Here is a 15,998-nt window from a genome sequence, read left to right as displayed (position 1 = left end):
CTGAAAAAGTGGCCCCAATGTGTCCACAAGAACCGAGCTAATGGCGAAAACAATGCCGCCATTTTTCCCGCAGCGGCCACTCGAGGAACTGTACTTTACTTCTATTTTGGCTTTAATCGGCCATTTTGGCGCCGAAACAGATACAGCGGAAGAGGTTACAGGGGTGCCACCCCCGTCTCCCCAGCGAACGCGCCGCAAATTTCTGCCGAAGTTAAAATGCACCTAGGTCGGGACGCGCTACCCGAAAGGACCGCTGAGGCATGGTTGTATAAAAACAATATTAATTGTTCCGCAAAACCTTGCAAACTAAAGATTATAAAAACATCACGTGCCCATCATTCTGTACTAAACTCCAACAAATTTCATAGAAAAAGAGTCTTTTCCATTTTATTTATGCAAAAACATTATGCAAAAAACTGGCTACAAAGCAATTGTTTAAGTTTAAATACAAGTAAAACTAAGTATGTATTTTTTAAACCAGTAAATAAACGAGATTGCAGCTCTATCAATATTACGTTTGAAGACACTTTATTAGAGCAAGTAAGAGATCAAAAATTTTTAGGTGTATGGTTTTCCGAGGACCTATCGTGGAATACTCATGTCAATAAACTTAAAACTGAATTATCTCGAGTTACCGGCAGCTTATATAAAATTCAAAACTTAGTACCTACCTGGTTAAAACAAATGTTATACTATTCCTTATTTTACTCTAAAATTAGTTACGGTATATTGGTCTGGGGAACAACAACAGCTACGAACTACAATAAAATAATTATATTACAAAAGAGAATACTACGTATATGTGAAAACTATAGAGGTGATAAAAGAAACTTAAGCACACAGCCACTTTTTGTAAAATATAATATGCTGAAGGCTGACCAGGTTTACTACTTTAAACTGTTACAATGGATACATAAGAACAAACTGCGCACCACCCCAACAAACAGCGTGAGCGCATATATGCTTCGAGATCCAAATATAAAAATACCCACCATAAGAACAAATTACGGCCGACAAACTTTAACTTTTCAAATCATTAAAATTCTTAACAATACAGAATTGAACATAAACTATAACACAACTTTCTATAAATTCAAAAGTAAACGCAGAACGCTTCTGGTTGGTGGTGCTATTACATTTTCATTGTGAAGTTTTCTTTTTCCATTTCTAGTTTCTGAACTTATCTTATTCGCGATCTCTCTGTGTATGAATTTAGACCACTATTTTCTTTTGGTCAAATTTTTTATATTAGTGACCTACTTGAGTGTACATTTCTTTGTTGTTGTTTTATTTTATTTTATTTTGTCGTTTTTTTCTGCGTACAGCATGCATTACTTTGCTGATGTCCAACTTTAATATGTTCATAATGTGATGTGTCACGCAAGTGGTTTTACTATTTCAACTGATTGCCTGCGTATATTCTAATCTTCACTCTGCTTTGTTGCCTTATTATGTTGTCGTTGACGATGCGCTTTGCCTGGCTTGTGCGATTCTGTGATTGCGGCTTCCAGAGTGCATGTGTATTTTCTGCTCAGTTGCAATGTTGTAGCATGTGACACCCTTATCTTTTTTGCCACGGCTGAACTGTTGGGGGGTAGAGGCTCCGTCAGGCACTTGTGCCTTTATCTCTGCCCCCCATGCGGAAAATATCCGCAAAACAAATAAAGAAAAAAAAATGTATTTGAATGTCTGAGTCAATGATGTCCTTCTGTACGCCTCATATCACCCCAACCGCTGCAAATCGAGGAACCGGCTCGTACGCCTTGACGCCCACCCCGCAATAGGCAGTGAGCTTTAGCAGTGTGTTAGTGGCAAGGGGGTTTCGAGTATCCACAGCAATAAGGTTGATACGCTTGTTAGGACGTACCATCAGAATTCATTCTGGACAGTGCAGTTCGGGGACGTCGGACGCCTTCTTCATGTTCAAAATGCCTCAGAGATTCCTATGGGTTGATTGGGATGAATATCACAGTGAGGCCCCGGGGGTGATCTGGTGGCTGGACGTCCGTTTTCAAGACGACACGGTCACTGGAGTGGCGCAGCTTTCGTCTTTCACGACGATATTCTCTGCTCTTTTCGTCGGTCTGGAGCTCCATGTCCTGGCTTAAAGAAGCAGGTTGGCTTTGTTCTGGGTCAGGCTGTGTGAAGGTGATGAGTGATGACGGCTCCTGTGGTGTTGAAGTTACCAGGAGCTCCGGGTTCAGTTGGGACGAGTAAAGGTGGTCATCACATGAATTTGGAAGAATTTTTTCGGCTTCGTGAACAGTACCATTTTGCGCCTGTTCTCCCGGCGCTCTTCCTTGACGGCAGAGCAAGTCGTAAGGCTTCAATAGACCCTTGCTGTTTGAGATGAAATGGAATACAAAATATCTCAAAAGGCAGAAAATATGTCCCAATCGGAGAATTTTAACCTTTCATTTCCCCCTTTCCCTCTTTGTTTTCTTCATTGCCTTTAAAACTATTCTAGGACGTGAAAATACGCCACCGTGACCACCGCGCTTGTTTATGGCACGTGCTGAGTTTGTCATAAGGGACGTGATAACACGTCGTTTTCTATTTGAGGGTGCGGGAAATTTAAATTGAAGCACGGCCATGTAAGAGTCCATGGTCAACGCGCACAGCTGTGCACATTATGAGTTGTGGTAACGCTTTTTTTGCGTTTCTTTTTAATATTGTTTGTAAAGAAACATGATGACTGTTGATTTGGCGAGGGACCGCGTGTACGCTTCGCCGATGCACCTCTACCATTAACCCGAATTCGGGCTGTAACATGAGTGATGGTTATACAAAATTATACAAAGCACCGAATATTAAAAAGAAAATATTTCGTAATAAAGAACATTTTGTTGTCATCAATCCCTACTATGTCTATATTTTTTTCGCCTTTCATAACTAGCCCAACTCACCATTTTGCTCCTAATGAACTAGCGCAGTTAAACAACAAAACAAACTGCAACAGAACAAAGGTACATTGAAACTCATGGAAACCGTTGACACAAAATACTAATGTAAAAATAAAGTCCATGGAATTTAAGAACACACCCAATGACGTACCAGCAGATTCCTGCACTGGTTGAAAAGTACAAATTTTTATTTATTTATTTTGCAATAAGGGCGTGACCATTACAGAAGAGTAAGTGGTTGCATGAATTATTTAAAACACAGACACACACACACCCAACAAAAAACTATTAGTGTCGATTAGAAAAAAAATGCATTCCAAGGCTTTTTTGTAACGGTCATGATTCATGATAGAGACTATGGGCGCAGCAAGCTATTGATTATGGTGTGTAGCTTTTGTTTGAAATTGCTGCGGATAGCTTCGTTTTTATGTGCTTTCGACGGGTTCTCGAGTTTCGAGCCAGATGGATCTCGTGAAATGAATGAAGAACACTGGCAGGGCTACGGAGCTGTGAGCTCGAGTCCGTTAAGGACTTGAATGTGGTTGTAACAGCCTGGTTGACCATTGGACGAGGGAACGTGACGCGGGTCCCGGCTGACCTTTTTGGGGGTCAACGCCCTCCAAAGCCCCAGGAGGTCAACGCCTTCCGAAGCCCCTTCCAGGGTGGGATATATTTTGGACTGATTCGGCAGTTAGAATATTTTGGGCCCATGTTCCAAAAGACTAACATAAGTTACTACTTGGCTTAGTATCCCAACTGAGCACTTTACACCACAGCAGTACCTGGTATGACGACAGTTTTTCAATACTGGAAAGAAAACGAAAAAAAAAAGCGCAGCTGTGGTTTGTTTATGAGTGTGCATTTTTTGCTCACTGCGGAAGTCAGGGATTGCGAAAAAACAAACGATGTACTCACTGGCGGCAATAGCTGTGTGCGCGACTGAGCTCGTGCTGACGGCGAGCTCCCACAACTCTTCTGCAACTTGCATTCCCTAGAATCAAGACTGCCGGTCTCTGCAGCCCATTAAGCGCGAGACACATGCGCGAAAATCCATCCGATACGACGTCCGATCCGGCAGTCCGACTGCCTGATCCGAAAAAGTTGGTCGCTTCAGACGTCGGATCGGCGATCCGACATGCGTCCAACGCGCCAGATAGTTTTGCACAGTGGACGGATTGCCGGATGCGTCCAGCCAATGACAGCACAGCTAGCGCGAACGTCATGATGACGTACTGGGTCTGTCGGGACGAACAAGAAAACGGAACGGGCGACGGGAAGCCTAGGTTTAGAAAATTTATTTTTATAAAAAGGTTTTTTTTATTTTATAAACAATTGCAATTAAAATAAACTAATTCTAATCACTAAAGAAGTTAATAACTTAATTTTTTTGTACTGTATTAACTGAAATAACCAATCAGCGCTGTCCTTTATTAATCCCTGAGCCATCACCATCCAATCCGAAGCCAACTGGCCAGCCTGTCGCGCATGCGCGCACGAGTCGAACCTCAATACAGGGTTCGTCGAATTTTCGACTAAAAGTTCGAAAAAGTCGAACCTGGTCGAACTCGAACCTCGGCCGGTTCGCGACACCCCTAGTTATGGGGGTTATGGCGTACGCCAAAATCAATACCGTAGTCATTTCGGCGTACGCCATAGTCAATACCGGTCTTTTTCGCATACCCCAAACACACTACCCTTACGCCAAATTCAATACCTTGAATAACGTCGGTTCAGCAGGGGTTGAGCTCTGCATTCCGCTAAAACTGGCGGAAGTAACTTTCTGCGGCAAAGTACTCTGATTGTTTGTTGTTTGTATGAGCAGCGGAACGCGCGCGGCAGGCGTTGTTAATTTTGATTAGCGTTGATACGGCTGACGGCGCACAAAGCTGAAGGGCACAAGCAAGGAAGCTTGGAGTGATTCTGTGTCGATGTGATTTGACGTCGCTTCTTTTTGTTCCTTCAATCATGGTGCAAATGCAGGTGCCCGACTCCCGAACGATTCGAAGGCAAGAGTGGTAGCCCGCCTATCCGCTGGTCTTTCAATCGCATCCACTGTCGTCATTTTGGGCACAGCGGAAGAAAATAAGACGTTCACTATTTTAAATGGCGTGCGATCGGCCTGTCTAGGTTCTGGCGATACCGTTTCAGGCTGTAGATGAGAAAATTTAGCCACTACAGTACGACTGCTAGCCTGGGGTCTGTGCCTCACAACAGATCGAAACGGGTAGGGGTGGGGATCCCTGGCAGCGGGACCTTTCGCCGTACGAGCTGCGGTGCGCTAACACACCCGACCTCCGATACCCCCTTGGGTCACAGCGCTTGCTGAAAGAAGTTTGGATCGTTTTAAGCAGATTTTGCAGTGCGTAGGTGAGACGCACAACAGCTACGTACTACGTCCTAGATGCCCAAACTGAGGCTCGCTACTTGTGCGCGGCTCTCGTGATCTGGGGAACAGTATGCTCGCCATGAAAATGTTGCAGTGAGAAGTACGGAAAAGTAATATTATAAAAGTAGAGTATTTAAAACTGGCTTGCATTGTCACTGAACATATGAAAATAAAACTGATTAGGAATGCCTATCAGATCGAGTGGGAATGTGATATGATCTGCTCAAGTTACCTGTGAAGTTGCGTCGGCACAGGAATTCAAACTTGTTGGCCCCACCCCCGCTCCTAAATTCTTCAAATGTTACTGGCAGTTTTTTATTATTATTATTATTATTATTATTATTGTAACTTCAAAAGTCCCAGCAGGGGCATTACATAAGGAGCGGGGGGGGGGGGGGGGGGGAGTACATGAAAAATACAAAAGATCAACATATGAACAGACAGGTGGCTGACACCTACAGGGCTGGTGAGTAATATAAACAGTGAGAACAAGTGTGTGTGAAATAAAACTGGTACATAAATACACTAGCTAAAAGAGTAATCGAAGCATTGCGGAACAAGACGGGGTCACCTATTGCCGGGCAGAACCAGGGTAATCACCGACTCACACCAAGCATACCGGAGCTTCCAGTCGGGCTCGGTGTCCTGAAAAGCGCTGCAGGTGCTCAAAAACAAAAGACCCCCAAAGGAGCCCATAGAATTTAAATGGGTACCTGCCCACTTCGTGGTAGAGGGCAACAAACTTGCTCACCAGCAGGCCTGCGCGCTGACTTACCGGGCCACAGCCATCAAAGAGGTACAGGACCAACCCATGGTGACCTAAAAGGAAATGCTAGTCACACTCTACTGCAAGGAAAGGTGAAGACTGCCAGCCCCGCATCCTAAGTTAACGCTGGAGGAACAGGTAGCGTATAGGCAAATTCAGTCAGGGTCCTTCCCTCACCTCCTTTTACTCAGTTGCATATGTTCCCCACTCAATACAGTGGGAACTGCCCAGTGTGCCAAGAGATAGGAACCCTCCGTCACTACATAGGTGAGTGTAGATTCAATCAAGACCACCCACTACCCCCACCATTCCCCCTGTAGAGCGATGGGAGAACTTGCTGTCCAGCCCCGCCCTGAAAAATCAGCTTCAATTGGTCAACAGGGGCCAGGCACACAAGGCAGCATATAGGATCTCGTGAAGGGGGAAGCCCTTCCATTTGGCAGAGACCATCGTGCTGAAATGGTCAGAATAAAAGTTTATTCTCTCTCCCTCTCCGATTGGTTGAAATAGTTTGTGATCCGAGATATGGTGACATGGATGGTTTAGTCGTGACGATGCTCTTCTAGGAGGAAGTAGGAGTGGGTTATGAAGCATTGGATTATAATAGAAAATTTTATGAAATGAGGTTAAGCATGATATCTTATGGCGCGACTTATACAGCTGGAATTTCAGTGCAGAGACTCTAGTTCTTCGGTAATGATCATTAAGAATCAACCTGGCCGTGCGATTTTGAACTGACTCAAGATGGTTAATGAGATCAATTTGATGAGCATTCCGAATTGCTGCTGCATACTCCAACTTAGGTCCAACGTAAGTCTCATATGCCATTTTCTGGAGATGAGATGGTGGCACCTTCAGATTTCTTTTGATGTACCCGAGAGTGTGCGAAGCCTCTGCTGAGTCTGTTTCAATGTGGTTATTCCAGGTTAAGTCACTAGGCAGTGTTGCACCAAGATATTTATAGATGGAGGCAGGCAGAGATGATTAGTCCAGAGCCAATGGAATACGAAAAATATGGTGTTACATGTTTTCAAGTAAAGCGAAGTACTTTACATTTTGGTATGTTTAATGACATAAGTCATTTGAAACACCAGGCATGAATCAGGTCAAGGTCACTCGGAAGATTCAAATGGTCATCAGACAAAGTAATATTGCGATATAGGACACAATCGTAAGCAAAGAGACAAAGCCTACAATTGATAAGTCGTTAATAAAAATAAGAAACAGTAGTGGACCTAGTGATGCCCCCTGTGGTACCCCACATATAACGTTAGTAAAATCTGACATATGGTTAGCCAGAGTGCGAGAAAAGAGAAAGTCACGAATCCAAGAAAGGACCAAAGGGTCGATACTCAGGATAGAAAGTTTTGAAATTAGATGACGATGGGGAACTCTGTCGAATGACTTCGAGAAGTCGAGGAATACAGAATTGGTTTGGCCCTACGAGTCAAGGTTAGTGATTAACTTGTGTTTGAGTTCAAAGAGTTGCGTCTCGCATGCAAAACCCCTACAGAATGCATGTTGATGATTGTAAAAATATATGATTGGCTTCTAAATATGATATGGGATGATAGTTTGAGGCCAGCACACGATCACCGCTTTTTAAAGACCGGAATGACCTTCCCCAGCTTCCAGTCCAATGGTATACGCCGTTCCACCTTCAGTCCGAGCACACTGGACGCCACGAGCTATCCCAGCCGATACAGCGTCGGGAGAAAATCGTGTGACCTTTCAGTTGGCCAGAGCGACGCAGGGAGCTCAAGGTCACATGACACTCTCTCAACGCTGGATTGGCTGGGATAGCTCCTAGCATCCGCTGTGCTCGGACTGAAGGTGAAACGGAGTATAGGCAATACTGCTGTAATGACTAAGAAAATATGAGTGTGAGGAATTCACTACATATTACTTTGGTGTTGCTAAGAATTTTGGGGCTAATATTGTCTGGACCACAAGATGATGAGAGTTTTAAACCTATAAGTCAAAGTATTCTGGAAGCAGAAATGTTAGTGTCAATGGGGGCCATGGGCTCAAAACCAGAGCAAGGCAAACTATATAGGTATATGATCAACGCTTTCGTTTGATAGTATGAAAGAGAAATATTTGTTCAAAGCTGTAGCGCAATGTGGCTCACACACGGCATCTACATTTTCATTCTTTAGTCGGATAGAGTCAGTATTATCTCTGGGTGAAAATACCTTCCAGAACTTCTGGGGGTTACTTTGCAGAATTCTTTGGCAGGCCTAAAAAAAATAACTTTTTTTTCGTCAACCTTACGCTCTGTACAAGATTTGAGACATGAAAAATATTTGTCCCAGACTTTGTTATTATTTACTTTTTTAGCTCTTCTTATACATGCGCTTCTTTTTGTTATTTATAATGATTGTAAAGTTTTATATTGTACCAGGGGTTATGCCCGTCGCTCTGTACAATAACATTCGGAACAAATTGCTCAGTTAAATATTAAGTTTGTTTTTAAATAGTAACCAGTTTTCTTCCAGCGATCTTGAACGAAGGTTTTCGACATACGACTGATAGAACGATGACACGTTCCGATTTATGGTGTCGTAGTAATCACCTTTGTTATAGCTCACGAATTGTTTGAACAGTTGGGCTCAGCGTCGGCACAGGGATAGATAACTCGATGATCAAGATGCCGTGGTCATTTAAGCCAGCAACACAGTTGACAGTTTTTATTATTTCTGGTGTGCTTGTAAGGGTATGGTCAAGAATATTGTCGCCACGGGTGGGTTGTTCAACAACTGGGGTGAGGTCAAAATTGAAACATGAAAAAGTCTCACGCAGCATTCGAGCTGCTCGTGGTAAGATGAACCTAGTCAATGTTTGGAAAATTTAAGTCGTCAGAGATAGCAAAGTCTCCTTTTGGGTAAAGACTCTAAATGTCGAGCAGTATGGTGTGCAAAGTGTCGCAGTGCTCAAAACCATTGTTCGGTGCCCGACAATACGATGGGCAGGAGATCAAACTATAAGGGGTACTTTATTTGAACTTGTCCCTACGGTTCGGTGTTTACTACCACAGCATAACAAAGAAATTGAACCTAGTCATCAGTCGTGGGCACGTTAACAGCAAAAAGTAACAGTGTTACAGTTACAGTTACCTAGGGGGGAAAAGTAACACTGTTACAGTGACAGTCACCGGCTTCAAAAAGTAAAATGTTACAGTTACTGCAAAAAGAGTAACGCCGTTACTTTCTCGTCACAGTACAAAAATTGGACTTAAGAAATCAGAAACCAAAACAATATTATTTTGTTTGTTACACTATACAGTAACAAGAAAGGTAAACTGAGAAATTAGAAAAATTTAAACCCAAAGGGTGTTTCTTTTTTTTTTTTTGCGTGATTCGCCATTTCAACATTTTGATGTGCATAATTTATTTGCAATAATTGATAAGCCAATGCTTTTGATGAGCGACATCGAAGATGACGCTCCAAAGGCCGCTTTTTATACGACCAAAGCGCTGGTAAGAGCGAAGCACTCGTATCCAGACCGTGCATGACAAGCAGTCTTGGGCAGTAACTATAGCTACTAGTAATGCGTTACTGGTAACTAGAGTTACTTTTTGGTAACGAGTTACTCTTTACTGCTGGTAACTTGTAACTGCAAGACTGTTTCTTTTGTATTGGGTAACTGTAACTGTAACTCCACACATTAAACAAACAAAAAATTGTCTGGTTTAGCACACGACTGAGAATCGAGTCAGCACGAAACCGGGAGATAAAGGAAGCAGCACCCACGGTGGTAGGGGCGGCGAACAATGTCCGTTTCACCGACTTTGTCTCACTCTTCTCATGTGGGGACCATCTGTAGGTGTCGGTGCTCGTGCAATATGTCTCTGAGTGTTCCGTCTGGGCTGTGTCTGCACCCCCCTCTCCCTTCGCCTTTGTAGGATATGCGCTGTCATTTTTACACCCAGCGGGTCACCGTCTCCTCTTCCCTATTAGTTTTTAAGGAAGCCGTCCCCACATTGTGCAGAAAGCCGGCGCTTGTTTCACTTATTTGTTCTCTTCAGAGCCGCTCGAGTAAACACGAAGGCAGGTTCAAATGAAATTGCCTTTTTCGTTGATAACCTCAAGAAACACCTCAATGGTTGGACGCTTTGTTGTGGAACCACAGATGGCTTTTTGGACAGAGACCCCGCAGTGGTCGTCGTACATTCTCGTTGAGCACCAGAAGGCCTCACTTTGTCTCCTTTCCTGTATATTCTTTCGAAACTGTTTGACCCGCTACGTTCAGGCCTGCTTCCGAGTATATCCTGTGAGGTAATTATGCGATCATCCGTGTCCTGAGTTGTTTCGGGGTCAGAAATAAACAAGAATATTAACTGAAGCGGGCCGATGACAATTTTGAAAAACGGTTTATTCTAAGTTATAGTCATGTAACTAGTGGATTTTGAGTTTGAAGCGAAAAGTTTTGGCCAAATACTTTTAATTTGAATATTGAAAAGTTTTCCCACGCCTTTCACTTTATTATATGCTTAGACGAAAACCCAGCTAAAATTGTGAAGGTTGTTCTACTTGTTCATTTATAAGGTAAGTTTAACTATCAAATATTTATGAACTGTGACCTCAGAAGGTCTGATGTCATGGGATGACAAGTAAACGACGGATCTGATATAAAATGAATCCTATAGAGACAGCCAATCATACCTAATTGAGTGAATTTACAAATCTTGCCATATAAAATATTCTTTCTTTAATCTCGAATTAAAAAATGAAAGCCGTTTACAACTCCCTGTAACGCCGAATTAGAACGCAGCTCTTGATTAGGAGGAGGGAAGTACTGAGGGGAAGGTATACCCCTCCTCACCTCCTTATCCTCCTCCTCCCCTCATTCTTGAATCTCGTCCGGGGAAGGGGGGGGGGGGGGTTATGTGACCTCAGGGGGGTCATGTGACCTCGGGGAGGTGAGGGGTCATGTGACCTCGGGGGGGGGGGGGGGGGTCACATGCAGCCCTAGTGGTTAGTCCATGCTAAGGTGTGAGGAAATCTAACATGCTGAGCTTGTATCGATTTAGCCAAAAAACCAATTACTTTCATCTTATTGGAGACGTTTGGCTAACAGCTAGGAGGGAGAGAGAGAAATTTTATTTACAATGATGCTTCGTCCGCATTATCTGCATCTCATTAGCGGTCAAAAAGATGCTGGTAGTGAGGGCGGCAGCATGGTCCCTGCAACGTTGAGAATGTGTGACACTAATTGGGGCCATGGTGTCAGTTGTGCTTCCCGAGGTGGGGTGGTCCAGCTCTTCCAACTGACAGATGTGGAAGGCATGAGGAGGAAGGGGGTGAGGTATTATGGAGATGATTGTGCACGGGTACAGATCGGTTAGGGTAGGCATGCACTAGTTATTAGGCACTTATTGCAAAAGCGCCTCAAAGCAATATTTAGCCGGCATTTAAGCCATTGCACGGTGCAGGCACATAGCCAGGATTTTGTTTCGAGGGGCGCCCGCCCATGACTAAATTCTGTATGAGGGGGAGGGGGGAGAGGTGGTCCCAGCAAAATGAAAGATTTCGGGGGGAGCCTGGGCACCATGGGTCTCTCTCCTGGCTACGCGCCACGGTGTATACATGAGTAAATCGTAGTGTTGCAGGGGGAGGGGTGGGGGGAGGGGGTATTATTGTGTTACGAGACTTGAAAAGTTTAAATTTGGTAACTAATCACTCCTTTTTATTATTCTGTATACACTGTGAAAACATTTCCTTGCCATTTGCATACTGTTTGGTATACACATCTAATACATTTGGTTAGAATATTTCTTAGTATGGTAGATCCCCAGCTAAAATTCCCATTAGATCCAATTGGAATTTTAACTGGTTTTAACCGGAATCGATTGGTTTTAGTGGGTTCCAATCAGCACATTGGCCAATGGGTCTCATCAATTGGAATTTAATAACTCGGAGGCATCCGGTTTAGAGAAGCTCGTTTTAGCGAACGCCGTTTTATCGACCCTGGTTTATCGAATCGGGAGAACCCAGTTTAGAGAAGATGGCGATGAGCTTCCCTTTAGCGAGTTCGGCTGCCATTTGGCAGGGATAAATTGGTTTTCTGGAAACCCAACTGGTACCAATTTTAAATTTGAATTGGAATCTAATGGGAATTCTCAACTGGAATGTCATATGCAAATTAACCTTCAGCACCAGCATCTTCTTTGCCAAGTATATTTTGTCCCTTCATCAGGGAAAGCAACTGGTGCGATAGTTTCGTTTAACCGTGTCTTTCATCTATTCTGGGTTCGGGGCAGCCGAAGCGAAAACAACCGCATCTCCACGTGGTGAATGATGTTGATTGAGGCGAAGCTCTGGTGGTGCTTGTCTGCGTAGACGCTGAGCCGCAGCATGCCGAGCCTTTCGTTCGTTATCATCCATGTCACGCTGCGGTCAAATGCTCAAATGCTTATAACCACGTCCCATACCACACATTCTCTTTCTGACATGCATGGATGAAAACGAACGAAAGGCTCGGCCTGCTGCGGCTCAGCGTCTACGCAGACAAGCACCACCAGAGCTTCGCCCCATCAACATCATTCACCACGTGGAGATGCGGTTGTTTTTTGCCCTACACGAGCACGGGAGCATGTGCTCACGTGCTCGTGAGCACGAGCACCCGACGCCAGACATCGGATGGACATACGGACATCCATGGCTAGCCCCTAAGGAGCTTCGCCCCTAAAAAAAGAAAAAGCGCGCTGTCCCACAAGCCCGCTGGCGGGACAGCGACCTTGGTCGGAAAAGCGTTATCTGTCCCCGTCTAAATGAGACATCAGGGCCCGTTTGCTCGAAGCCGGTTAACTTTAACCGGGGTTAAAAGTTAACCGCCCTTCCCTACTAGGTACCCACAAGTACCTAGCCAAGTTTGACGAGGGCAGGATGAGCGGTAGCTTTGTGTTTTATTATGGGGTGGTAGCTGGTGTTACCTACTGGCTGTAGCGAATATACGTGGCTTCCGTGGAAAGGTTACCGAAATGGGGGGACCCAACAAATGCGCGCTGCCTGGCTTTCGCGATGCAGCGCGGCATACATTTGAGCTTAAGAAACAATTTTTATTGCTCGTGGTACAAACAATCGCCAAGGTAAAACTAAATTAACCCTTGTTTGGAAATTTTCTAAATATTTGGCTGTATGAAGTGAAGAAAAGCCTCGTAAAATTTCCTTCCGAGTTCGAAAGAGGACGACGAAGTTGAGTCCTAGAAAGGATGACAAAGAAGTGAGCAGTGAAAGGCGGGCGGTATACTGGCAGCATGGTTGGCCAGCGAAGAACTGTATATAACACCGTCATAAATTGAAAAACCTGGAACTCGGCTCCACTGAAAATCGACCTATTAGTAAATTACCCGAACATCGAGAAGAACGCTGACAGTGTAATTCTACGATCCGCGTGCGCTGGCGTTCCACATTTGGAGTAAATAATCATAATAAATCTTTGACGAACGCGCGTGCACGGCAAAATTTGTTTTAGGCTTTTTGCTTCAGAACAGTTATTACTGCAGACGCCAGCAGGTGCAGCGCGTGTAACTACACCCGTAGCATGCACCTCGGTGCCTTTAAAATTTAGCAAAAGGTCTATGGGAACGCTGTCTGCTTTTCTGTGCTATCAATACCCGGCCGATTGAGTCAAGGCAGTCAATCCACTTTCCAAAGACGTTGCCATGCCGACAACTATCGCGTTCATTTAGGCTTAGGAATGGCCAGAGTCGAAAGTCTATCTAAAAAATGTGGCGAAGTCTTTGTTCATGCTTTGCGTTTTAAGTGAGGTAAGGCAACGCGAAAACCTCCTGCACGATTCATTGCTGACTAACGCGCCTGCTACTGCAGCTACTACGACGTATTAGTTCCATAGCGAGCGGCGCCCACTCAGCCGGGGGGTCCTTATCATTTCGTCGAAACTCGTTTCGTGGAATTACGTTTCGTGGACAACTTTTCGTGGACACACGTTTCATGGACACACGTTTCGTCGACAATCGTTTCGTCAACAGCACCACCGTAAAACGCTTCGTCGACAAGTTTTTTTTTTTTTTTTTTGCGGTTTTGAAAGGAATGCCGGAAACTTAAGGTACATGCGCTTGTAACGGATGAAAAAGACGATGCCTAGCGCAGTTGCTCTCCAAGGTGAGCGACTGCGCTACCCTCTCGCTCTCATCCGTGTCAGATGGAAAAGCAAGAGCGCGCAGGACTTCGAGCGCGGCCTATTCGGATATTTGCAAATTCCGATGCCCGTTTATAGAACCGAAAGTTACTGGAAGAAGAAAAGCGGTGGAGAAAAATATGCGTAGGCACAAAGCAAAACTTCGATCCAATGGTGGGTTGCGGAAAAGGGCGTAAACACTGTATTTTTTTTATATTGGTTATTTTTAAACAAAAATAGAGCTTGCAGTTTTTTATCAATATATCAATTGAAATTAAGCATGTTCGTTACCCTCAATTTTTCAAAAGGAAAAGTGATGCAGTGCTTGACTGGCTACTGCGACTTATACGCGAAGAAAACTTTGCAATGCAAAAAAATAAACAAATAAACACGAGAATTGGTAACAGATAAATAAAACAGTACACTAAGTTTAGTCGTATTACACAAAGTAAACCATAGTTCATATCGAATGTGCATCTTAATGCATTATAAAGCTTCTCTCGAACAGCCGCCACATGTAAGGCCTTGGAGGCGGTAGTACCACTATACTCCGCGACAACTTTTCTTGGCAATGAACTGGAAAGTACAGGCCCGCGTTCCCTCTCCCATTTTGAGTGTACGCAGGCTCTCCTCCTCCCCCATTTCCGGGGAGAGGAGAAGAGCCTGCGTACACTCAAAATGGGAGAGGGGACGCGGGCCTGTACCTTCCACTGCATTGCCAAGAAAAGTTGTCGCCGAGTATAGACGAAATCTGTCGGCAGCAGCCGACTGGTCCTCACACGCGACATTAAATTGTTCTTTTATCGATGCCAGCTGACAGATACCTGGGGCAAGTTCATAGCTCGTTTCATAAAAGAGCGGCTTCCAAATCTAATGTTCTTTGGTCACATATCGGTTTTTCTGCATGCAAAATTTCAGTACAGGCATAACATATGCAGAACTATTGTGTTATTCATTATCCAGAAGCTAAATATGCTAAAGACTAAAAATCGCATGCGGTCTGGTAAGTACAGTACGTTGAATACCCAGTGTCTGGAGGAGACAACAACCGTGTTTTATTACCGTAAATGTAAACCACGCGTAGGAAAATGCTCAGTCTCCTTCCAAGTTTATTGCTAGCGGCTAAGACCAGATGCCAATTAGCTTGAAAACCGATTTTATGCCATTTTCAACGGTAGGAAGGCTGTGTGCACCGCAAACAGGCCTCGTTTATTCTTTCAAATTTTCTTTAAGAGCTTCAGTGTTTTGATGTGTTAACTATCTATGCTATGTTCTGGTGGCTCTTGAGGATTCTGCCAAAAGACGTGACGCGCGGAAAGATACGCCTGCTCTGGAAATGACCCAGCCATTTTTTCAAAAGGAGTGCCGGCGGCCAGCTCGCGAAGGGTTGCATTCGATGACGTACAGACACCTCGATCACGTATGCTGCCGAAAGCGTAGCCCTCAAGAGCAGCGCATATTGTTGAAAGTTTTGAAAATCTAATTCGATAAAGGACACTGGCCGATAACAAAACTTCCCGGCTTTGACAACGCTTCCCCAAAGGTTCGGGCAAAGACACGAGCGAAACCATTCAAATCGCAAGCTCCGAAATCAGTGCAATCGGCGAGCACCCCCCCCCCCCCCCCCAAAAAAAAAATATATATAGGTAAAAAAAAAAATTGCGATAATTTAAGTTGGTGAGGCAAGATGGCTGCACACTGGTTCGCCATACTTGGCCCAGTCGGCCATCCTTCATCCATCCATCCATCCAACACAAGGCAGCGCGCCGCGCAGGCGCAGAGGTCGCGAGGAGGCGCAGC

The sequence above is a fragment of the Ixodes scapularis genome, unplaced genomic scaffold, assembly GCF_016920785.2.
Source record: "Ixodes scapularis isolate PalLabHiFi unplaced genomic scaffold, ASM1692078v2 ptg000005l_1___fragment_1__unscaffolded, whole genome shotgun sequence".
NCBI lineage: Eukaryota > Metazoa > Arthropoda > Arachnida > Ixodida > Ixodidae > Ixodes > Ixodes scapularis.
The sequence above is the reverse complement of the archived record's forward strand: the minus strand, read 5'-3'. Positions refer to the sequence as shown.